Here is a 26,362-nt window from a genome sequence, read left to right as displayed (position 1 = left end):
AGAAAATAATGTAGATCTCTCACTCACTCCCTGACAACTAATTTTTTACTGTGGACTAGCGAATATTTTCCCCGCTTCACGTTCGCATTTGGTGCGCTTGTGACTTTTCCGGAAAACCTTAGTTGCACTCCTTCGTTTGTTATCTTTTTGCTTTTCGTGCGGTCTGTTAAAGACAAACGTGCGAGGGTGTGAACCCTTGCTGTAATGAAGCTAACTTTTTTTTGAATGTCGGACATGTCGGAATTTTGAGAAATTGTAAACGGTTAGAATGCTTGTAGAAAGAAGAGAGTGTATCAGGGCGCAAAGCCTCTTCAGCATATGCAGATATCATCGAAAAGTAAAACGCTAGCACAACATGATTTGCGTGCTTCGTTGAAAACTGCGCTCAAAAGCAGTAGCGTCGCTGAGAAATGGGCAGAGATATGGACCACAAGGCTGCCATGCCAGGCAAACATTAACGCACTTTGGCGCATATGTTTGGCGACGGAAGCCACCACCGCGATCTCTCAACATGTGTGCTGGTGGCGTCGCGCGCACCTTATGGCTCCTACGGCACAATTGTGCAAATGCGCCGTCACTGTAATTACAACCACAGCATACATCGTATACGTCCGTCGATGTAGGTATACGGACTGTTAATACAGCGAGTGCCACGAACGAGCACGCGTCGTGCACATAAAGACGCCATTCATCCTGGCAAAGGCCGATACAGACGGGCCATCACGACAGCGAGTGCAGTGGAACGAGCGCGTGCTCTGCGTGTACAGCTACCGCATACACAACGCGATTCCCCAATATCCGTCTCTCTCCCCTCAAGGGAACAGCCACGCAAAGGAGGGTTGCGCTCAGACCAATGCGCATGCGCGTAGTGTGCGGTCAAATACGGCGCCACGTCGTTGTGGTGAACAGCTGCGCCAACCCCCATGCATGCGCCCATAAGCACATGAAACGACTGGACGTTTTCGTCGAAATTCCCCAAGGATACCCAGAGTTCAAGGTCCTGGTTCGTGTGAGTAACCATGGCGTTGTTTGGGTTTACCTCAGCAGTGATATATCACCGCACCCATTATTGGAACTGAGTCGCGCGAATACTCCGACAGAAATTGCCACAGAGTCGTTGTGTTATATTTATATTTTCATGTGCCCGATCAATTTGTTCATTATTGTACAAAACAGAGGGCCCCACCTAGATGGCAAGAACAAAGTGAAGCAGATGACCGTTTAGAGGGTCAAATTATGGGCCGAAGCTATACCTGGGCAATGAGGCACGCCGTATAATGGAGGTCTACAGACTAATTTTGACCACCTGATGGTTTTAACGCGCACTTAAATCTCGACACACGAGCATTTTCGGCTTTCGGTTCCGTCTAAAAAGTGGCCATTGCGGCTGGGATCAAACCCACGTCCTGGGGTTCACCATCTCAACGCCTAATAGCCACTGCGCCACCGCGGCGGGTGCGCCTCGCATGCCTCCGCAGAAGATGGGAGACGGAATTGTAACAAGTGTTCAGAAGATGTGTGTTTCCTCTTCTTCTCACGGAACACGTCCTGTTAGGCGACATTGGTTACGTCACGAGTCTGTGTTTTGGAAATAGGTTCCATAGCCGGTAGTCCTCAGCGAACCGCTATTTCACTTGAATTGGGCGCTATAGCGCCCAACTCCAGTGAAATTTCAGAGTTTCTATCTGTTTACTGCTGAGAAGTTACATACTTTGGAACTACGGTCATGCTAATATAGTTGTTTTAGCTGATAAACGTACTGGCGTGTGATGCGGGCCATAAGGAATCAAATGATGCTGTTAATCCACTTACTGCACAAAATAACAAGCCGTTATCGAAGGATCTTGCGACGTAGACACCCGATGACAGGTGATTCGGGCAAGCAGTGACATTCTTGTGGTTATGTAACTTTAATAAACAAAAGAAGTCGACAAAGCACAGGAAAGACTTTCATTTTTGCGTTGTTTAAATCTAAGTGAGATTATTACGGCCCTAAAGTGTGTACGACACATGCTACATTGCCAAATTAAAAATAGAATGGCCTCGTGGTCTCATCAGCCCCAACCTCCCGAATACCTCCCCTCATAATTTTCGCGACAACGCCTCAAAAACACGTTTTGTGCGCTTAGAGTCTATTCATTGAGGGAGTGTGATCACCTCAAATTATGGTACACTGACATTGGATAAAGGCCACTTCAGATATATCCAATGTTAACGAAGTAACGAAGTGCTCGCAGCGCTATTGCTAATTTTCTTTTACTAGAATAACATTAGAGGGGTTAGGTTTCCGAGAAAAACTATTAGAAGCTACTGAGGTCACGTACTTTACGGGAACGCAAAAAAAAAAAAACGCGCTAGCAGTACGTTAACTGAGAGCGCATTATAACAGCAAACTTATACTGAAAAAGCAATAACTACTAGGTTTCTTCAAATGTGTGCCAACTAGAACTCCGAAAGAAGTCATCAAACTGCTTATACGGGGCCAACTCCGAAGGTGGAGGGGAGGGGGGGAGGAGGCGAAGGGTAGTGTGACGGGAAGTTCAGTGAGGAGTGTGAAAGGGCTTCGACTAGAATTATGTCTGAAAGTTCGATTCGGAGTAGGACCAGCAGCATGGTAAGGAGGGTAGTTTAAAGAAGACTGAGTGTGAGTGGCTGAACTAGTGTTAAAAGGGCAATTAAGTGAGAGAATAATGATAAGTTATGGTATTGCAGTACTCTTCCTTTATGGCGTGTGCTGTTTTTTTTTTTTTTTTTTTCAATTGTTCTTCAACATGGAAAAGCAGGGTTAATAACATTCTGAACAATATTGCACGAAGTGAGGCTAAACGTCGCTCGAGATGAATCAATGAGTGTCTATAAATCAGCAGGATCGCTTAGTTAAGACAACGTATTCGAATAACGTGTCATTTTAAAGTGTTTTTATGAAAGTGATTACAAGGATTGTAACAGGAAATATTTACCTCTACGACATGTGTCTCGTTATGTGGTATTAAGAATTCAAACACACAACGGGAGATCCACACGATCACGGTAGGTACCGGCATATTTTAATGAGCTTCCAGATGATCTGTTTTTGATAACTTTGCGAAGTAAGCTGAGAGCGGCCACAATTTCTTTTAAGGACGGCTGAGCTGAAGTGCTCAGCAATGTCTCATTTTGTCGCACCTTTGTTTCTTGTTTGTTGTTTTCCCTATATTTTGTATTTGTATTTCCTCTAAGCATTCCTTCGGTGTTCTTGTTTTGTATTTTCTCTTACGTGTTGTAACTGCCCGTTGTACGCAATTAGTTTGTGAACTGTCGCTGCTGCAGGACGTCGCCACACAAGCCTACTGAAGGCTTAGGCTTGCCCACGATTATATTGCTGTACATGGCGGAGTTAACTTAATCTTATCTTATCTTATTTATATCCTCATAGGGTAAAAAACGATATCCCAAAGCAGGCAAGTGAGTAGCTAAACCATTTACTGTAAAGTCAAAATCCTTAGACTTGCCGGGCCTCTGCCTCCTTCTCTGCAACGTGACCTAGCACTGCTGGCAGGATCACATGCGGTTTGTGGAGTGAAAGACAATCGGGATTAAACCGACGCAAAAGCGTGGAAATAGGAAAGAGTTGGATCATTGAAGAAAAAAAAAAGGGGGGGGGGGGGGGGGGGAGCGGGAACAGACGAAGGCGCAGACGAACACGCCCATGTGCACGCCCACAACACACATATTTGACAACGCTTCCGGCATTGCTTTTGAAATAAAATTCTGTGCGAGTACTCGCTCATCACGCTTCTTCCGCCTCTCAACACACTCGACATTTTGAGATCAACGCCACGAGCCAAAGTCGCAATATAAGAGATGGAGGGAATCATATAGCTTACGTATTCTCGCATCCTCCCCGTCGTAGCACGCCACTCAACGGGGCTAATCCATCAGAAGTGCCATCATCGGACGCGTCACAAAACTCGACCACTACCACGCTTCCGTAAGACAGCGGCGCCGCAGGCACATCGGGACTCCCACCGCGCGGCCTTCGTTGAGGAATCCGGAGGCCACAGAACGCACTGGCGGAGCTATACACTTGTTCCGACAAGGACTCTTCTTCGCTCAGCGGTGGAGGCCGATGCAGCGGGATCGCCCGAAGAAGACGCGACAAGCAGTACACGGGACAGTATTACACACACACAACTGGACTAAGTTGACGGGGCGGTCGGTGTTCCGGTCGGCCCGGCCTGGCCGCGGCGCGGCTCAAGCCCTGTCGGTTCCTGGCGGCGGCCGCTGCGCTGAGACGGCGTGAAACCTGCTCGGCCAGAATGCGCCCGACAAACTGGGATACCCGGTGACGCTGGCACTGTACGTACCGCCGCCACCACCACCACCACCACCGACACGGCCAGCAGCACCGGCGCTACAGCTGCCAGCCGCACTGCACAACCGAAACGGTAATTACGGCCGTCGAAAGAAAGTCGTCCAGGGCAGGAGAGACCGGCTTTCTGGCGCTTACTTCCCCTTTCTTTGCGGCACTCGGAAATCTGCTGGTTTTCTTTGCTTTCTTTCCCCTCGTTACGTACCCGCGCCTTTCTCTTTTCTCATTTTTTTCGCTTCTCTTTCGCAGATGGAGGGCGGATAGAGAGCGAGGCCTTGAAGACGGCTGCTGCCGGTCAGGCTGGTTGTGCGGCCGATAGTCGCCGAGCCGTGCAAGAAGCGGAGGCAGCAGCATAAGCGTGCGCGGCCAAGCATCGGTCGTGCGGACCTGTGGCAACGACGGCGACCGGACCGCAATGATGCGTGCGTCTGGCGCTGCGTCGATGAACGAGGATTCATTGTTCGCCCCCCGTGGTGGCGGCGGCGCTCTGCAGCACGAGGAAGTATTACTCGGCCGGCACTAGCCGTTACAAAAAGAAGAGAGAGAGTAAAAATCACTGCTAGAGTGACCCTCCTCCCGTTCTGTGGCGGAAGGGAGGTGCCGCGGAAGAGAGTCGTGAGTCGGGGATGAATGGTTAAGTCACTCTCACAGCGGCGGCATCACACATGGCACACACGTTGATTGTTATCCGACGAGCGCGGCTCTGGTGCTGTTTTGTTGTTTACCCGCCCTGAACGCAGACGGAGTTCCACTACGACTCTGCAAGAATAAACAAACGTGACAGGATATCCTCCGGTTCTTGTCGAGTTGGTTACTCTCGCGGCGCGTGCAAGGTATTGGGCGCCTGAAGTGAGCCGCTCTACACTTCCGGGAAAGAAGTAAAAGCAATGTTGTCGGCTGGTACGACGGAGGGAGGGCGTACAGGGCGGAACGGGACGGCACAGCAGGAAGTCCTGACATCCCGCAGAAACTGTCCTGTCTCTGCCGTGTCCATGGACATCGCGGTACTCGCCTGTACTGGCCACGCGAGGACATAAGAGCGTTTGTGCGTGCCACCCACGTTACGACAAAGCGTGCGACCTTTTATAATGGCAAGGAACCGAACACATACTTGACCATTCGAGGGCTGCCAGCACCAGCTCTACTAACCATGCACAAGCTGGGAGCCTAATGAGCACCCACATTTCAGCGTGCATCGCCTGACCCGTTCTCTCGTGGGAATCCACCATTTGGAGCAGGATCATGGTCCTGCCTCTCATAGTAACCTATGGCTTGGTCAGGAACGGTATCGCGTAGATTTGGCGCCTCAGCAAGCTATGCGTGCCCATGAAAGGGAGTCGGAGAAAGAATAAAAGCGTTAGTATTTAAAAAAAACGTTCTGGTTAGTCCAATCATTTGTGGAGACGTGAGCGGCCAGGAGATTATGACCTGTCATAATCTCTCTTTTTTTTCCCTCGAATGTTCGTATACCGCGGAGTTGTGACGATCTAGCGGTGGAAGGTCCAGTGTGTAGGAAATTTGCTGGAACATGGCATATCGGCAGTGTGGGCTTCCTATTCCGTATCGATAATTCAGTTGCGACAGGGGTGCCGCATTTACACCAGGGCTTACTGTACAAATCATGGTTTTAAACTTCCCCGAACACCGCCACATTACTGCGTACCATCCCCAAACTAACGGTCTAACGGAGCGACTGGTCAGAACCATTACGGATATAATTTATTTTCATGTATGTAAACGACGACCACAAGGACTGGAACGACGTATTACCTTCCACTATATCCGTAAATATATAACGTAAGGTACTACGATTAGGACACAACGGTATTCACCTCTCTTCGTCACGGTACAGGGGTCACGGTAGAGCCACTAAATGAGCTACACTCATCTAGTTACCTCATATAGTGGTTCTAGGTCACGACAATGATTGGGGTCATGCTTCCGACCAGTGGAACTGCAGTGCCCACTTCAGGCGCTGAAGAATTCATTCGCCGCGCCGAAGCCCCTGGAGATCTTGCGCGATGTCGAGCACTGAATTGATGCGCGCCGATGCGACCGCCGCCATAGAGAGGTGGTCTGCCAGTCTGGTGACCAAATTTGGTTGGGGAGCGCTGTGCATATTCGAGGGCGAACCAAGGTACCTTTATGCCGTTACTTCGGCCCTTGCAAAGCTAAGGGAGACTGTGGCACCTGTTAACATTCATATGAGACCAGCTACTTCATGACCCACGGAATTAGAAACCATCGTGCACGAAAGGCTTTACAAACAGATATCAATTTTCACGACGTCCTAGTTTGCTTATTTCAGAGATATGTCCCGTCTGTACTGAAATACGAAAACAAATATCTTGCTTGCTAGACAACTATAGCCCCCACATAGTGAAAACTGGATAAACCGAAATGCGTTTCTTGTTTATTTTTTCTCAGTAAAAAAGGGATATATTTCTAGAGGAGGCAAGGTAAGCCGTTGGGAACAATTTATGAATTTGTAAAACACTTCGTATCGGTACACGATGCTTTTTAAGCTTACGTGTCATGAATTAGAAAGTACCATATGAGTGCATGTGATCCGGTGAGTCCCTCTTAACAGAGTAAGGTTACTTATTAAGTACACTCCTTAGGAACCGTTCCATTTCGATGGAGTTAACTCCCGGAAATTGTCCACGTACCTATAATAAAGCCATACGCTGTTTCAGATTGACCTAGAAAACTGGTATCTGTTAGAAGCGGTATATTTCGCTTAGCTCGCTTACTCTGTTGTTAACGGCCACCTGCTGTCCTCTTCAGTTGATTACCTTTCTAGGTAGTCCTAGCGCAATTTTGGCTAACGCACTGGTAGCTGTATTGCACTGATAGTGCAATGATAGCTACGACTGAACGGTAGGAATGATGAGCAAAGTGTGATATCCGCGTCCGTTCTCGTTTAGCTAATGTCTGTTGCAAGCAATTTTGTGTGATGCTGACGTACAAGTGTAAAGCTCACGATAGTGCCCACGATTGTCGGAGTGGACTACAGGTCACTCACCACTTCAACGTCTTTTATTTACGTTTTAGTGCACGCACACGTGTTGCTTAGTCGCTCAGTGGTCCATGAGTAAACTACTCGTTCAGTGATTAGCACTTGCTTCCACAATCTCAACTCCATGGTGCGCGGTTCATGACGCCTCCAAAACCAACAAGCTGTCAAAAGCGCCCGTAACAAAGGCCGAGGCTGTCATCACAAACAACGCTGTGATGAATCTGTGTTCAAGCGCTCCGGTAACTCGGAATCGTTCCCCTTAGGATCCCAGCTTATTCAGAGTATTCACAATCTTCATATAGTAGTTAGAAACACGCCTAACTCGAACATCTGCCGGTGTACCAACAGACTTAAAACTAACAAGTTAATTTAGCAAGTTTAACACCATCGCATAGACTTCGTTTTCCCCTATGGCCCCACTGTTTAAGCTGACAGGAAAGCCGGCCCATGGTAAGGCTCTAGGCACATGGTCGGCGCAGATCTGGTTTCGTCCCTTCTGTGTGCGCGCAGTCGTGCCGCCTCACTACCGGGTGCGGTACAGAGTCTAATTATCCGATACGCTATCACTCCCCAGTGACGTCATCTCCAAGAGCAGTACTTCGACGGTTTTGGCACAGAGAAAGTAAAGCAGCACTCAGAGAAACACTGGGGAAGGTAGGGGGAGAAATGCCCCAAGAGCGCGAGCACTGCACGTTACGCAATAACCAAGCTGGCACAATCGTAATCATAGAGAAGACATGCAACGCACGTAATGGGAATGGTGGTTCTTGAAGTGCTCCAGCAGCAGCAGCAGCAGCAGCAGCAGCAGCAGCCCAGGTCCGGTTGTTTGTTCCTCTGCCGCATGCGCACTCGTCGAAACGTTGCTCCTCCTGGAAGGACACCGGTCCACGAATGGAACGGCTCCTGACCTCGCCGCAGGTGTTCGCCGTAATAAAAAGGTGTGCAGACAGGTCATCCTACGCGCGAACGCCGCTCTTCCCCTTTGTTATTCTTCGCCCGCGGTGCCATCTCGCCGGGATTTGCGTGGCCTCGAGGGTGTGCCGCCGTAGGAATCAGCATTTAGCGCTCGCAAGCCGCAAGTAGTGGTATACGCCAATGGCAAGCATGCGTATACGTTCGTGGGAGCGACGGCAGTCGTCATCCACGAGAGGCAGGAGTAATCTAGAGAGCCTTTTTGGGCGAGTGCTGCCTTGTCTGAGGAGCCTTGCCGTCTCGGAAGAAGATATATGCAAGAAGAGTTGCGTACACGCCCTGCCCGTGTGCGTGTACGTGCCTGTAATACAGCCAAGATGCCTTCTTGCGAGGCTGGTGCGGCCTCGGAAGACTTCCGGTCAGAAACTCGGCCGCGTGACCTTTGCGCAGAGGGCACTCGCTCGCGCCCGCCTGCAGCTCCATTGTCTTGAGTCTCTGGCCGGAATCATGTAGTTCATTAGAGCTCTCCACCTCCATGTTTACATTTCTGTGTCTTTGTTTTTTCTTGGTGTTCAGGACCTTTTAATGTGCTGTAGTTGTAAATCTTGATGGAAATATCAAAACCGACCTCGTTTCACCGGACACGACCTACATCAACTAGCATGCCCTTCGAAAATGGGCCTGGAAGTAAAACGACGAGAAGCAGCTTATGAGAGCGTACAGTAGATTCTGGCTATCTCAAGAAGAGTCCAGTCATAGGGCGATCCCCTGAAGCCGGATGCAGAATGCCCGGATGTGTGGGATGTCCTCTTGGGGCAGCTGATACATCGCAACTAGCAAACAACTCTGGAATTGATCGGAGCAACAATATCGAAACTTTTAGACACAGGGCCATATTTAAACATCATATTTCGCGAAAAGAAAGCTTCGACCTCATATTCTGCCTATTTGGGCTGGAATTGTGAAGTACTCAATGGCTATAATTATTGCAGTCCCCATAAACCTAGGCCCTAGCAGGCTTACATCGGCGCTGTTCCGGAACGCGGACAGACTAATTATTCCGCGCTGAGGAACAACTCATTATATTCATACTTTGAGAGGAGGTCACCGTTATCCCTTCATTTGCAAATAATGTGCGAACCCAACCTCAAGTTTACAAGGAACGCTGATAAACTGATTCATTTTTTTTTTTTTTTTTGCAACATTATCAGTCTTTCCAGAGACGCGGGTGAGGCCGCGCGGAATTTGTCCGAAGCCGGGATACGGTGATCGGCGGACCGGTCGCCCCGGCGGCGGCCGGCGTCAACCGTGCGGCCTCGCAGAAGCGAAAGGAAAATAGCAGCCGCAAATATAGCAATCGAAAATAGCAGCCCCAAATATAGCAATCGACTATGCCGTATAAGTAACCGGAAAAAATAGGCTAAGCACGCGTTAACATTTTCTCTCAACTTTTTTGAAGCTGTATAAGCTGCGGATAAATGAAAAAAGTTATACACCTCATGGGTGTCAGCTGCCGCAGAAAACGCAAGTCTTTTGGATCCACCCATGCGTGCGTGGTGCTTAAATTATTCCCTACTGAATTAAGGCTGCCATAATTGATAGAACTTTGCTGGCAGGGCGCCGCTTTTGTAGGCTTTTCGTATAAGCGTGCACTTTTTTCTGATACTATTTACATTCATTGCTGCATAACGCGTCAACCGATCTTGGCTTGGCTCAATTATACTGCTTTAAACACACAAGCAGCAGAGGCTGTACAATCCGCGCGTTTTTATTTTCGATAAAGGAACGAATGTAAACTCTTGCAAGCGAAGCCGAGAAGCAAAGGTGGTGATGCGTTTGTTGATTAATGGCTGAATACTATAAATAATTATGTTGAACCAAGATGTTTTAGTAATAACGTTGGGTCTGGTAGTTCAAATTCCAGCTCTTGAATGCATTTGGTAACCCCCGTTTTTGTTTTGGGAATAAGAATCGAGGCACGTGAAAATATTATACCGGCAGTCAAATCAACATAACGTAATTTAAGGCAGGAGACTTCTCCTAAATTAACTAACACAAACCAAAAGCGCACCTGTAAAGTAATATATGTATTTTCATGTGTGCTTCAATATCGCCACCCCAGTGAAGGCTACATGCACGTGTGAATACGCGTGGGCTTATATTATCTTCCTTTTATATAATGCTAAAATGTTCGCTTGTTTACCCCACGATACGACGTAATAGCAGCTTCGTCTGCGCGGTTCTACTACCCACTAGGTTTTACTACGCCCATGCAAAACACTGAAATACGCACATATCACGAGCGCATGGTGTGCATGGTCTTCTGCTTAGCAGGCACATAAGAAAAAAATTAAGACGACTGAAGTATATGGGCCTCGTGCGCCGGAATGTTGGCGCCACTGATGTGCTGCGTTCAGCGCCATCGTGCGGACAACGAATTCATAACTTCTGATTTCCGCGAGCAGACGACGTCCCGTAGCATGGCATTCAGTGCGGTACGATTCTCAGCAAGAGAAAGAACGAATGGCCACTATTCTGTTGCAGCGCGATACGAACAACCAAACTTGAACAGTACTTGAATAAACAGAAAATGTTTCGCAAGGTGTCAGGAAGGCGATCCATCACAGCAAAAGAAGTTGCATACAAACGCCGAACTGTATCCGCGCAGCGTGGACACTCATTTCGCAACGGCTTCAGCCGAACACCAGCGGCGCCATAGAGTTTCTTACAGTATACACTAGGGAGGAATCTGGCGCTAGCATCTATGCGGCTCACATCAAGGTCGTCTGTGTCGTCATGGACCGCCATTATACATCGCGCTCGCCTTAGCTTCATCATTGGCTTGGATTGAAACGTTTTAGTGACCGCAAATTTAAACAAAGTGCCACAAAAACGCGAAGAATAGTGTGAAATTAAGTGGAAAATAAAAACGGGCTGTTTTAAAACTAAGGAAAAAAGAAGTAAAGCGTATTTTAGCCGGAACGGTTGTGCCTGCTATTCCGCAGGCCACGGTTGTAGTTACGAACAATGTTAATATTTGGGGGGTAGCTCATTAGAGACTGTGATTTTATTAATTTTACCATATTATTTAAAGTAACAAGTTATTTGAAGAGTTTCGAAAGTTTTTTGAGCGTGCCTATGGAAACGTTGCCTTTGTGGTAAACCGGTGCACCGCGACCGCCAGCTAGTTTAACAATAAAAAAGAAAACGTGGCGTCAAACAGTCGTGGACGATAACAAGATAGGATGCATACAAGCTCCCGTATCTGCCGTATCTTGTCTTCGTCGAAGTACGTTTTGTTTCTTTTTTTCGTCGGCTACAAATTTCGCGGCGGCATATAACCCGCTCAGTCATATGTCATTCGACTGCGGCATGAGCAACGTCAGGTGCGATCACGCATTGCCTGCTGTTTCACTGAACACGGCTACCACAGGAACAGGAGGATTTCGGCTTCCGTGTAGCTCGTAAACGGGTTAATGCATAGTGAAGAAAGCAAATCGTACCGCTTAAGAATCCAATTGTCATGCCAAGCCCAAGCCAAAAAGGGAGTCTTCCCATGAACCCCCACGACGACATGGCTTACGAGGCGCAGTTTCCTCTCTAGTATACTTACTAAGAAACTCTATGAGCGGCGACGCCCAAATGAAAGATAACAAAATTGGCTCCAATCCGTGCTGTGAAGGTGGTTGGAAAGCAAAGCTGTAAACAACACCCACAACAATTTGCCCATGTGACGTCACTTGAATTCACACACGTGGCTCTACAACGAGTGAAACCATAGATTCTATCAGCCGTTACCTGGGATTCGTGGAACGGCGTCCCGAACGCAACAGCGTCGGCCACGGCCGGGCTAGAGCGGCGGATGCCACCGCTCTATCCCGGCCGTGCGCCGGCTCAAAGAAAACGGAGAGGAGCGTCTTTCAAAGGGTGAGACAGCGGAACCTAGCCATCCCGATGTGCTGGCTCGGAGCTACACCACCGCGCGACACAAACGCAGACACCGAAACAATTCGGCATGTGAGCTTAATGATCTCCATTTATGCCGATTGCGATGAAGCTGAGGGAACTTTCATAATCGCTATTTATCAGAACCAGTTGCTCCTTTCGCCTTTTGTAATACCCGTTAAAACCCAACCGATTGGTATTCACCAATTTAGAAAGCGGAGTGCCATTCATGGCAAGCAGTGCGCAAAAGGCAGCGCTTCTCTAGAGGTCAGATGTCTGTATGTGGTCTCTGCATTTTGTTTTGATCCAGCCCTGCTAACCAATCCTTAAAGGAGTACTCACACGAAATTTCTCGCTTTCAGTTTTTATGCTGTAAAGAATACCTATTGGCCCAGTAATTACGAAAATCGACCCGAGAGCCGTCAGCCGCCAACACAGAATTAATTATAGCACGTTTATTGCAACCAATTTCAAATTTGGTCGCCGCGCGGGAAAATGGCCGTTCGAAGGCCAGCCTGCAAGTGGGCCAGCCTTACGTCACGGTCTCACCCATGACGTCAGGGACGTTTTTCTTTCCTCCATGCGTTCGCCGCATCGTCTGCTACGATTTCACATGGTCTGCGACTCGTCCGCGAAGTCGACATGTCGTCTGAATCGTCAGACTCGGATGAGTCACTGCCACCCGACAGACAGAACAACTATTTGGCCAGGCGATTAGGCTGGCGATGTCTTCGCCGTCGTCCGTTTTTTAGTATCACTGCGGCTCGAACCGGCGCAGACCGTGATAGCAAAAGCTTGTCGCCACTCTTCTAATCAATCTGATCACGAAAAAGGAGCTCCACATGCGAGAAAGTAGATTTTAGTGTGTTGAAAATTGTGCTAGGAGTTGTTATCAGCGCTCAATTTAAAAGTGGCGTTCAGATATTTGCCGCGATGGTAAGCCTACGCTGACCGGTAGCGGAGGTTCGGCGCTCCGACCCAGCACTGCCGGCACCACGGTGCGGCGAGCGGCCGAAAGATGGCGCCACCTGCGCGCTAGAATCAAAACAGGCCGCGGCAGATGTCTTGGTCGCCGATCGCTGGAACGGAAATTATTGCCAAAATAAAGCTTCATATGCGAAAAAGGGGATGATAGTGTAGTGAAAAGTTGTGTAAGGGATGGTCATTCGCAGTTGTACAGATACCAGCGATCAAATAGTCGCCACGATACTAATAGCGTCCTCGATAAACACGCACCGGTGTTGCCCCCAAAACCGGCGCGGTGCACAGTGCCCCACGACGGTGCGTACCGGCACGGAGCGTTGATCGAGGACAAACGGGGCGGTTCTACCCAGGCGCCATCTCTTAATCTAAGAAATCAACTCATAAAAACGTTCACAAGTAACAATACAGCACTGTAATGAGACACAGCGCTATTTGAAAGTGGTATTTATTGAAGGCCAATGATTATATGTACGCACAACTTAAATCCGTCACACATGCGGAACAACGTACCGCCACCGCTTCCACTAAACAGCTACATACAAGCTGCTTCTAATCTTCGTTTGAGCCATAATGCGAGTGCCTGTTTTGTTCCGCCCTTCCGTTACAGCAAAACAAGTTGGTCTTCATCGTCTAGGCACTCCGGTAACAGTTCATGATGATTCGATCGAACGAAACGAATGTCAATCCCCAACTTTCTGGCAATGCATGCAGCCGTCTTTGAAGTACACAAAGTTCGCGTCCTCATTTACAATCACTGGCCGTTGTTACCGCCCGTTAGGAGACTGTCGCATCGTTGCCCGATGAATTCACAAGCACGCCATCCTTGTCAGCAACAATACACAGCTCCGTCCGCCTTGACACGAGTGCGGCGATGCCACAGAACAGATGCGCCGTCGCTGCAGCAGACGGCGAAGGAAGCTCCTTCGCCGGCATCGTCCGCTATGCATCTCGGGACTGCACGCCGGCGCACCGTCGACTCTCTCGGTGCGCGGCGGTGCAACCAAAAATTGCCCCGCGACGGTGCACCCCGGTTTATCGAGGACGGACGGTGCACACCGGTGCGGTTTATCGAGGATGAAAAGGCGCACCGGTGTGCCCCGGTGTGCACCGGTGCGGTTAATCGAGGATGCTATAAGTTCCCAACACCCAAGATGACCCGTGCAACCCCGAGCCCGCTGGCTTGGGCGACAGTTCTTGCGGCCGCCGGCGCGCACGAACTCAGTCAACCTTTAGCGCTGCATGTCGTCGCGTGGAAAATAATGCATCTTGGCGTCGTCGTCGATTTGCTCGGACAGGCTTCCACGAGCAGTACTTCGCATACCGCGAGCTTGCCATAGCACAACTTGAGCGAGCTCGGCGACGCGCCCCGCCGCGTCGCCGCGGTGCCCGTTGACATCGCGCAGTTTTCGGCACCAGTGCCGAACACCATGCGCCGGCAACGAACTGAAGAGCAAAGACGTCGAACACGCAACGTTTACAAGCATTGCTCACACAGCTACGCCCACGTCTCCTGCCCAAACGAATACCACCGACAACAGCAGCGCAGGATATCGTTTCCGGTTCTGAAAACGACTATATGACGTCACCCTGAACCGGCCAGACACGCAGGCCAATGTTTCGTCACGCCGAAAGCGATTGCGCTAGTGCTGCCGATTTGTGGAAGCTCGCGGCCTGGACAATCAAAATCGATTTTAGATGTGATTCCGGCCTCGGAACGCTGCAAAAATTTCTGTGAGGCATCTGTACAAACTACTGAAGCCAATTATATTGTAACGTAGTATTTTGGTTAAATACTGCCGCTACTGTAGCATGAAGATCGGAAGGAAGAAGTCGAGACGTCGAAGAAGTTTTAAGGTTAACTTGTTTACTTTACGGATGACATTGATGACATTTAGCACATACAAACTTGAAACAATTACACTTATTACATAGATGAAAAAGGCAGTCAAAAGATTCAGAGTACTTAACGAAACATGGTTGGCGGGCGAAGGGCTCCCGGCGTCTGGCCCCGACGATCGGCAGCAAGCGGCTCTCCTGGTGTTGCTCGCCCTCTCCCGCCAGAGGGGCCGCGTTATATTTGCTTTGGGGGGACGCATTGGGGGAAAAAGCGCATCCTAGCGTGTGCGGACTATCGGGAGCAAGTCTTAGGCACACCCGCAGCCAATCAGGAAGACGCTTCTAAGCTCCAATCAGACATGTTCCCGGCAAAGTGAAAAGGACCAAAAACACAGACACAAGGTTTCGACTCGAAAACGCGCGCCTGGAGAATTACGGGCGTAGAGCAAGTAGTTAGACAAAACACACTAAAGTAAACAGGGGAAAAGGGAAGGTCGTCCGAAGAACACGGAGCCCGAAGGCGAGCAGCGCACACGCCACAGGGGGAATGGAACGCCGCGGCCGCGGTAACACAAGCCGAGGCGAGGGTTCGCTTCCCCCAACAGCCGTCGTCTCCCGGTCGGCCGACGGGCCGACACACACACTCCGCCTGCGTTTCTTAGAAAAGCTGGGCCTCGGTGGCCGAAGCGGGATGCTAAAAAATTGAAAAAAGCAAACGGAACGGGGGCTTCGCGACACCTTCCCCTCCGGAAAAAAGAGTGCCCTCACTCTTGCACAAAGTCTAAACCATAAAAACACATTTTCACAAACTGACGGTGATACTCAAATGACATGGCATACGAACTCAAGAAGAAGAAACACAGACTCAAACACAGGAGTCGACAAACTGTCTCCGCTGAATCAGTCATTGCACACGCGATCACTTAGTGGAGTTCCGCTCTTCACTTCACACGCGCACAGTCTCTTGTCCAGTACAGACGAAAACATTTCATTTGCGTGCAACACTAAGAAAATAACAACACATCCACCGTGAATAACATAGAAATAGCACGCACACTCTAAAACTCATACACTAAAAGATCGAAAAACCAGCTCCGTTAGCCGGTCCGCATACTCAGTTCTGGGGATTATGGCGCGAAAGCAATAATCTGTCCTTGATAACAGATCGCATAAACATGACCCAAAGTAACTCGCTGGCCAACGAAAAGTAATCAGCGAATAAGAAAACAGAAACGCAGTCTCAGCGGTCGCCACTCAGCGATCGCCACGAAGTACTCAGTGCCCTACGGGATAGAATTACAAACCTTTCATAAGAAGGCACTATGAAACAGAAAAAAAATTATATACAAGGGCTCGCTGTATGGAACTCACGCACAAGTGGAAATCTGCGCACTTCAGCCACTGTTGGGCACTTTACTCGACACAACATTTCTGGATTCGACTCTGCTCTTTCTCAAACAGCCCTATTCCTCCTATATGAGAAATACGCACTCAAAGTAAATGGAAACGCTTGTTCAAACCTTAGCAAACAACACAAAGGAACGGCTACGAAAACGAGTTGCAAGAAAACTACTAGACACCAACACAACAAAATGGGCTAAAAAAATGACTTCCGAGAAAAACTGCCAACCATCTCAACATAAAAGCTACAAATGTCAAAACTTGCCGGTCACGCATACGAAGTATGACACAAAATAAAGGTTGGCACCTGGCGAAGTTTTTAAGAACATTTCACTCGCTTCTCGCCGGTGAAAACTAGCAAACAAACAAAAATAAACCGAGCAAACATTCATGCATACTTTACATGAACACGAGCGGTAGGAATGATAAAGATAAAACATGATGAAATATTTGCACACAAGACTTTAAAAGTATACGTATCGGCGACCCTACATGCTAACAAAATAAGAACAGAGACTGCCGAATATCAGCAGTGGTGAGCAGAGGTCGGCAAACTCACTCATGAGTCCACTCACTCAGACTCATTTGGACTCAAACTCACGCGTGAGTTTGAGTTTGAGTGAGCGCGAGGCTAGTGTGGCATGGTGAGTTTGAGCTTGAGTGAGTTTGAGCCGAGTGATCACGACTGAGTTTGAGTCCGATTGAGTTTGAGTCCATTTTGAGTTCTGAGTACATTTTGAGTTTGAGTCCATTTTGAGTTCTGAGTACATTTTGAGTTTGAGTCCATTTTGAGTTCTGAGTACATTTTGAGTTTGAGTCCATTTTGAGTTCTGAGTACAATTTGAGTTTGAGTCCATTTTGAGTTCTGAGTACATTTTGAGTTTGAGTCCATTTTGAGTTCTGAGTACACTTTGAGTTTGAGTCCATTTTGAGTTCTGAGTACATTTTGAGTTTGAGTCCATTTTGAGTTTGAGTTCATTTTGAGTTCTGAGTACAATTTGAGTTTGAGCTCATTTTGAGTTCTGAGTACATTTTGAGTTTGAGTCCATTTTGAGTTTGAGTCCATTTTGAGTTCTGAGTCCATTTTGAGTTCTGAGTACATTTTGAGTTTGAGCACATTTTGAGTTTGATTACATATTGAGTTTTGAGTACATTTTGAGTTCTGAGTTTGAGTACATATGAGTAGCCTAGCAGGCAGCTATGGTTGGCTGTTAAGTTTCATGCGTCACTGTGGGCTCGGAATTCAAGTTACCTGCGGGTATGGCACCAATCGCGATCTGCATGATCGGTTGGGAGGGAGGTGGTGTCTGATTTTTTTTAGTTTCTTGTTGAATTTTTATGGCCATAAGCACTTGCTGTATACCTAATTTTCGCGGCTGGGCGCGTGAGTGATAATTGACTGGTGAGGTCATAAAAAAGGGTTGTCTTAACTTTTCCTCCTGACGGATCCACTAAGAGCGTGGGAAAGGGTGGTGGGAAAGCATACGGCGGCGCTGGCGTGCTGGTTGTTCACCTGCTACTGTTAACGGCTTGATATACTAGGGGTCACAAAGGAAGAGGTGAGAGCCAGGGGGAAATGGGGGCGCGGGCTGTCCTTTCTACTGTTTCAAATGAATTAGCTGAATTGACTGGGTAGCGCCCCTTAAGACAGAATAATGACCACATTAGATTGGGTGAAAAGTGAAACTGATGAGGCTAAGGCGTGTAAGGTATCAAATGAAAGGTACGGATTAACGGAATCACGCGGGGTAAATAAAAAAAATGCTTCCTGATTGTAGTCATCAGGCAGTCATAATGAGTCATAGATTGGGTTAAAATTCAAAATGACGCTACGAGGGCATGTGGGGAGTCAAATTCAAGGTCTCGATGTGGGGAATCATTCGGGACGAACATGAGATATGGATATATCATGACGCAGTCATGGTAAATCAAAGATTCGGTTAAAATTCAGGTTCATGACGCTAGGGCGTATCAAATTAAAGGTCTCGATGAGGGTAATCACGTGCTTCCTGATTATTATCATGACATAGTCAAAATGGGTCGTAAATTAGGTTAAAATTCACAATGATGCCACTGGGTGTCCGGGGTATAAAATTGAAGGTTCCGATAAGGAAAATCACGTGGGGGAAAAATGTGGTAGGGCTATATCATGAGATAGTCATGGTTGGTCATTGATTGGTTTAACGTTCAAATTGATTCCGCTAGGATGTGATGGGTATCAAATCAATGGTCTTGATGAGCCGAATCACGTGGGAGAAATACAAAAATGCTTTCTGGTTATAACCATTAGATTGTCATGGCGAGTCTTATATTGGGGTAAAATTCGAAGTGACCCTGCTAGGGAGTGTAGGGTATCAAATTTACGGTCTCTGAGAGGGGAATCACGTGGTACAAATAAAAAAAAGGCTTCGTAGTTCGAATCATGAGATGGTCATTATGAGTCATAGATGGGGTTAAATTCAAGGTGAGGCCGCTGAAGCATGTGGGGCGTCAAATTGAAGGTTCCAGTTAGGGGAATCATGTCGGACACCTAAATAATGCGTCCTGGTTACAGTCATGAGTCATGGTTAGTTTGACTGGTATGAATTCCATATGACCCTGCTAGGGTGTGTGGGGTATCAAATTAAAGGTCTCGTCAAGGGGGTCACGTGGCACAAATATGAAAATGCTTTCTGGTTATAATTATGAGGATATCGCAAAAGGTATACAGCAAAAGGTACACACTCTCACTCTCACTCTCACTCTCACTCACACTCACACTCTCACTCACACTCACACTCACACTCTCACTCTCACTCTCACTCTCACTCACACTCTCACTCACACTCACACTCTCTCACTCTCACTCTCTCACTCGCACTCGCACTCTCGCTCTCGCTCGCACTCGCACTCGCACTCGCACTCTCACTCTCACTCGCACTCTCACTCTCACTCTCACTCACACTCACACTCACACTCTCACTCTCACTCTCACTCAGTCACACTCTCACTCTCACTCTCACTCACACTCTCACTCTCACTCTCACTCTCACTCTCACTCACACTCTCACTCTCACTCTCACTCTCACTCTCACTCTCACTCACACTCACACTCTCACTCTCACTCTCACTCTCACACTCTCAATCTCACACTCTCAAACTCTCACTCTCACTCTCTGCCTGTCTCAATCTCTGTGAGGCCATGTGAGTTCTGAATTCATTTTGAGTTCTCAGCCCATTTTGAGTTCTGAGTTCATTTTGAGTTTTGAGTACATTTTGAGTTTTGAGTACATTTTGAGTTTGAGTACATTTTGAGTTTTGAGTACATTTTGAGGTTTGAGTACATTTTGAGTTTGAGTACATTTTGAGTTTTGAGTCCATTTTGAGTTTGAGTTCATTTTGAGTTTTGAGTACATTTTGAGTTTTGAGTTCATTTTGAGTTTGAGTACATTTTGAGTTTTGAGTCCATTTTGAGTTTGAGTTCACTTTGAGTTTGAGTACATTTTGAGTTTTGAGTCCATTTTGAGTTTTGAGTCCATTTTGAGTTTGAGTACATTTTGAGTTTTGAGTCCATTTTGAGTTTTGAGTACATTTTGAGTTTTGAGTCCAAATTGAGTTTGAGTACATTTTGAGTTTGAGTACATTTTGAGTTTTGATTACATTTTGAGTTTGAGTACATTTTGAGTTCTGAGTACATTTCGAGTTTTGAGTCCGAGTGAGTTCTGAGTTTTGAGCTCAATGTGAGTTTGAGTTTGAGTGAGCGCAGATGTGCTGCTCAGCATTGAGTCTGAGTTTGAGTGAGTGGTGATTCGAAAAAAAAAAATTGTGAGTGAGTTTGAGTGAGCCGCGCCAACTTTGCCGAGGTATGGTGGTGAGAAACCTTCGCCCACCCGACGCATTCGCAGAGCTGCATACCCGCGAGCTCTCCCCGTCCGCGGCATCCCGGGCACCCCTGCTGGTGTCTTTGTTTGTACTTCGAGCAGCGGCGTGCAGCGTAAACATCTCAACTCCTCGTTTCCCTCAGACCCCCAACCCCGAAGTGGCTGCCGTATTTGCTTCAAGACAAAACCTAACTTCGGTGGAAAGGAGCCGAGGAAACGGATATCAGCAGTCTCTAATATAGCGAGATCTGCGCAAAAATCAGCCTTTTCAAAGGCGCGTGGGGGTCTTCTTCGGGGCTCCTTCGCCGGGAGAACCGAACGCCTGTGCCGTTAAGATTCTGACTACAAAGCTGTCCAACTCCCGCGCGAAGAGCCCACATACCCCACGATAAAGCGGCTGCACGCTCATAAATTTTTGCCTCAGCACTAACAGCGGCTAGTTACAATAAGCAGGCTGGTGCTGGCAAAGGAAATGAACCAAAGACAACCAATCAGTGGGCGCCCCGGATACACGGAGAAGAAAAGCCTACAGGCCCACAGCCATGCGGGGCGCCGAGAGGCGAAAATCTCTCACCTTACTGCATGCGCTGGAAGCTCGCCGCCGTGATGGAGATGGGCCGTCGCGGGGACGGTCGGTCGGCGTCTGGCCCGGGGGCTCTTCTTCGAAGGAGCGGGTGCCGAGCACGACGGGCCCGGCTTGCCTCGGGCTGATAGCGCGGTGACGGCCGCGAAGTCGAAAAGTCATTCTCACTCTTGACGATGTCTTCGCTTGCCTTTGCCGCCCATGACGGTGACCGGACGGATGGCGAGAAAACTGAAGATTCTTGCCCGGTCAAGAAGAACAACTCGAAGATGAAGAGCAGGACGATGATCGATGAGTGGGGGGAGCCCATGATGGTAGAGGGGGTCTTCGGTACCCCGCACCTATCACCACTTTTGTAACGTAGTATTTTGGTTAAATACTGCCGCTACAGTAGCATGAAGATCGGAAGGAAGAAGTCGAGACGTCGAAGAAGTTTTAAGGTTAACTTGTTTACTTTACGGATGACATTGATGACATTTAGCACATACAAACTTGAAACAATTACACTTATTACATAGATGAAAAAGGCAGTCAAAAGATTCAGAGTACTTAACGAAACATGGTTGGCGGGCGAAGGGCTCCCGGCGTCTGGCCCCGACGATCGGCAGCAAGCGGCTCTCCTGGTGTTGCTCGCCCTCTCCCGCCAGAGGGGCCGCGTTATATTTGCTTTGGGGGGACGCATTGGGGGAAAAAGCGCATCCTAGCGTGTGAGGACTATCGGGAGCAAGTCTTAGGCACACCCGCAGCCAATCAGGAAGACGCTTCTAAGCTCCAATCAGACATGTTCCCGGCAAAGTGAAAAGGACCAACAACACAGACACAAGGTTTCGACTCGAAAACGCGCGCCTGGAGAATTACGGGCGTAGAGCAAGTAGTTAGACAAAACACACTAAAGTAAACAGGGGAAAAGGGAAGGTCGTCCGAAGAACACGGAGCCCGAAGGCGAGCAGCGCACACGCCACAGGGGGAATGGAACGCCGCGGCCGCGGTAACACAAGCCGAGGCGAGGGTTCGCTTCCCCCAACAGCCGTCGTCTCCCGGTCGGCCGACGGGCCGACACACACACTCCGCCTGCGTTTCTTAGAAAAGCTGGGCCTCGGTGGCCGAAGCGGGATGCTAAAAAATTGAAAAAAGCAAACGGAACGGGGGCTTCGCGACAATATCATGTTTTAGGTATCAAAATTTGCCGTCAGTACTCCTTTAACGTATCTTTGCCCTACGACCACCTAATTCCATCGGGTCCGGGTTACCCAGGAGGTGCTTTCAAACAGTTTAATCAAGCCGTGCGAAGGAAGCGCGCAATGAACGTGAAGCTGCGCCAAAACAGGCCCAGAACAACCGTCGGTAAAGCAGACGAATAAGCCGATGGAAGGGGTCCCGCCGTCGCGCCCGCCGGAGTGAGCAGGTTCCGGCGCGCGGCGAAAGCTGGGTTAGCGCCATCTGCACTTGGTAATAGCGCCATCACCCCGCGCACTCAAAACGCGCGCGGTGTGATCTCCGAGGCCATGATTAAGGACCCGTCGGAGAGAGTGAAGTCGGCGCTCCTCTTTATCCTATACACCATTTTCCTTGCTAGAGATGGGCGCCGCCATTTGCTTTTTCTGACCAGACGCTAGCGCCGTCTATGAAGCGACCGCCGAAACTTCCGCGCTGGGCTGTTAAGTGCTCCGTTCTTTCCGTGCGTCTGCTCGGTACCCGTGCATTACCAAGTGAACCGTAGTGGTTTGGCGTTAAGTTAGCGGTTGCAGTGCTTGTGTGTGTGTGTTCTGTTTTGTTTTCATCATCTGCGGACGGATTTTAGGTCTTCATTTGCTGCCAGAGCGGAAAATGCCGCTCCCGGCTGTTGCGAGCAGCAGTAGCAGTGTAGTGGTGGTGCCGGTGGTGCTCCGCAGTTCCGTGATGCAAACGTATCGGTATGGCACCGACTGACATAGAAATCGATATCGGGGAGTAAATACGTGTTTTCAATGCCACCGTGCTCGTTATGTTCACCGATTAGTCATGTTTACGGAAGCGCGGACGTCGAATGCGAAGCGCGCACAGCATATGTGGGTCACGGTGATCCGTGCTCGCGATGGACTTTCGACGAGGCGATTGCTACCTTGTTGACATTACAATGTAATATAATCTTACTTAAGACGGTTACTGACGAAACGAAATTACCTGGGCGGAAAAATAACGCGACTGCACAACCAGACAAATTACTATTCGAAGGTTGAGCAGAAGGGTCGACGTTCGGGCGAGTTAATTCTGGTTGATCATGATCGTGAATATGATTGACCTAACTCTGCGCAGCGCATGTGGCCTGTCGCTCGGAGCCCACCTTTGTGAAACCGCTGCTTGCACCACAAATGCTTTACGCGACCAGCAGTAACTGTTTTGTAATTGTAATTAGATTCCGTGACAACGCAAAAGGATTAGAAGCTTTTACTTTGACCGCGTTGTGAACAGGTTGAGCTATTTTCCAAATGCAGCGTTCACGCGTATCTCGAGCTTCGTTTCCACATTGGGCTGCCTGCTTATCCTGCTATCGACCAGCAGTGTGCGAAGGAGAAAGTTATCCTTTCATATCGTTTGGCAGTGTAATGCGTTGGCCTGAAAAAAAGTAAACAAAACGCCGTGATTTTAAAGGTTAGATTCGATGAAAAGGGTATTGTTTAATGCCAATCGGCTGTAATGACTAAACAATATATGGTATTTTAAATTGACTACAAGGAACCAGAAGTTATTGTAATGTTGTATTGTATCGGCGCTCGTGAAAGATCCTCAGGTGGTCAAAATTAACCCGGAGCCCTCCACTACGGCGCGCCTCATCACCCAGAAGCGTCGGGGTGTTAAACACCATAATGAATCAATTAATCAATCAACCAATCAATCAATGCTGTATGGTAAACGATAAAGTTGCTTCTAACATTTCAGGGGGTTCCGTTCCCTGTCGCAGCTTTGCGTGTGATAAATGGATTTTGCTCCGTCTGCTTGCCGTCCAAGTGCACCCAACAAACCCTGGAGTTGGTCGTTGGTACAAAGTCGTTGCGGTTTATCAGCGGCATGCACCAATATCTCAACTCGGTGTGTGTTGGGAAGCGATGCAGCAAAAACACGCCGCAACCGCACTGCATTTTCTCCAGGCAGTGTCGTGCACATGCGTGCTGTCAGCGACTGTTTCTCGCTTTCTCTGGTTGTTCAATAACCCACCACCGCGCAGTGCTGACCAAGTGACGTTTGCGCCTTGAACGGCATCGCAGCATTGGCTAAAACAGTTGAAAGTTCCGCAAAAACTAAGCACGCGGTGCGAAATACCCCTTGTATACGCAGCGGAGCATACAGCGCCGAGCGATGTTAACAGCCCAGCGCGCACAGGCAACACTGTTCGGCCGCCGAGAGAACTGGTTTGAGAGTATTTTCCTCCTTTCCCGGCTGCTTATGGAAACCTCCGAAAAGCGCCCTCCCCCTCCCCAGCCACGTTGGGAGTTTCTTGTGGCGCACGGCATGATGAAACCGTTGGCTGGTAGAGGTAGAAAGCTTTGCTTTAAATTAAAAAGACGGAAACGCGCGAGCCCACTTACGAGGAGAAAGAGAGGAGTGCGCGCTAGTGTGCGCATCGCCTCCTTGAAGTGAATATGTGTGATATGTGTGTGAGAGAGAAGGCGCGAATGATCCACCAATGGAGAAACTGTTCTGTGGGGCTGAGGGCCCCCGAAGAGCATGATTTGACGGCACAACGTCCCAAAGGCGCTGGCAACTCATTAGTGCATTTCATATATTCAGTTTTAAATCCCGGTCAGGGCAAAACGGGCATAATCCAGCAGTTGGCGGACAGCTTAGTGGGAAGAAGACCGGCGACGCGACTTCACGGTGCTTGTAGAAGCGAAAGTCTTCCGTGTAAACTGCCCTGTGCCGTTTAGGTTCCACGAAGCGAATTTGATGTCCGTTGTATGTGCGGAATTGCGGTGAAATGTTTGTGTGCATACATTGCGACACCCGGGATATACGGCTTCAAGAGCCGAAGATTCAGGTTTCTAGAGGCAGATTTTTGAAAATACAACTACTCAGCAAAACTTTAAGAGAAGCTGCTGAAACTACGATGAGTGTTCGTTGGATGGGTTTGAAAAATGTCGCTTGATATTTTTTTTAATGCGTTCATGTGTTGATAAACGCGTACTTAACATGCGAACTTTTTTGGACGTAGATGCGCGTGACGAATTTCACGAAAGCATCTATACGTTTACTTAATTTGTTTTTTAGCCTTCTCTTATTCGACATATCCATGGACCTGGGCTTGGTAGAGCGCACAACGGCAGCTACGATTTTACACGAATGGTTCCCCTCGCATTCGAAGTGCCGATGAAAAAAGCAGTTTAGAATAATGGAGATGGTTTCAAAGCTGTACTTGGTTGTTCATGTAACTGTATACATGCCAGCGTACGTATAGTTGCATGTTCTGGTGCGTCTTATCCGTGTTAGCAAAAATATTTCGCGCAACAATCCACTTTAACTCGTTTCCTTGAACCTACTGTGGCAGAAACTCAAACTACAAATTATACAGCACCATATGTCTGAGGTATTTGAGAGTCATTTCAATAAAGCTGCATATGCGAGTCTCCGAATTGTGGATGGTGTGAGTCCATGTATTTAATCTTGTGCCGCTACGTAACGTTAACTATTACGTTCTTTTTGTTTTTGTTTTAGCGCTATCTTTATATTTTGCCGGCGTGACTATCTGTACTATGGAAGTTTGCATATACGTAGAATGTTCCATGTGTTTTCTGATGCGTGCACACTTATGTTGACACCAGAAGTCTACATGGGGAGCTGCAGAAAATCCACACTCGTTCCGTTTTGTTGGATACACGGGCTTTTTTCGCAGCGGTCAGATACAGAAATGCAGCTATGGTTCCGTTTTTTTTTTTTTTTTAATGCGGAGCATTTTTTAGGCTCGCCTGGTCCTCCGTCGTTGATGGCGGCGCCGTCCACACGCTCACTGTGCATGCGCAACTCTCCTCCTTACACCCACAGCTCCGCGATACTACACTATATAAAAAAAAAGAAATAGTTAGCGGCGCCCGGTTTCGATCCCACGACTCTCTGGCCGCAACGGGAGGTACGCGGTGCTCTTGCCACTACAGATTGTTGGTATGCTGTGTTCCTGTGGGATGTGCTCCAACGAACTCTGAAAAAGGATCTGCCTGTGGATGCCCAAGGCATACGGTACTTGCCTGTTGAAAGCGAGGATGGTATGCCTTACGACCTGATCATGCTTGTTGGATTGAGCTCTATTTGGAAAGCAAGAATGGCCGCAAGGTACTCTGACATCGATGCGCGAAGCGCGAGACAGTATTTTAGAGAGGCAATGAGTGAATACGTGGAAAATCAAAAATATGTGTCGAATCCGCCCGAATGTCTTGCAGACATGGAATCGTTGGTACACCTAAGGGACTTTTAAACACATGACGTCAACCAAAGTCAGGTTG

At 48.4% G+C, this 26,362-nt stretch overlaps 1 protein-coding gene across 1 annotated transcript in view; it reads right to left on the bottom strand.

The window, feature by feature from the left end:
- Nucleotides 1–4,057, bottom strand: part of LOC144169343 (uncharacterized) — a 116,724-nt gene extending 112,667 nt beyond the window's left edge. Inside the window, exon 1 of the mRNA XM_077698443.1 lies at nucleotides 3,867–4,057. The gene's annotated coding sequence lies outside the window, so the exon portion shown is untranslated. The remainder of the gene's footprint in view (nucleotides 1–3,866) is intronic.
- Between the last annotated feature and the right edge of the window lie 22,305 nt (nucleotides 4,058–26,362).

Source organism: Haemaphysalis longicornis, unplaced genomic scaffold (genome assembly GCF_048455015.1).
Source record: "Haemaphysalis longicornis isolate Haplotype H1 unplaced genomic scaffold, Haemaphysalis longicornis Haplotype H1 scaffold_2, whole genome shotgun sequence".
In the NCBI taxonomy this organism is placed as follows: domain Eukaryota; kingdom Metazoa; phylum Arthropoda; class Arachnida; order Ixodida; family Ixodidae; genus Haemaphysalis; species Haemaphysalis longicornis.
This window is presented reverse-complemented; position numbering and strand designations above follow the sequence as displayed.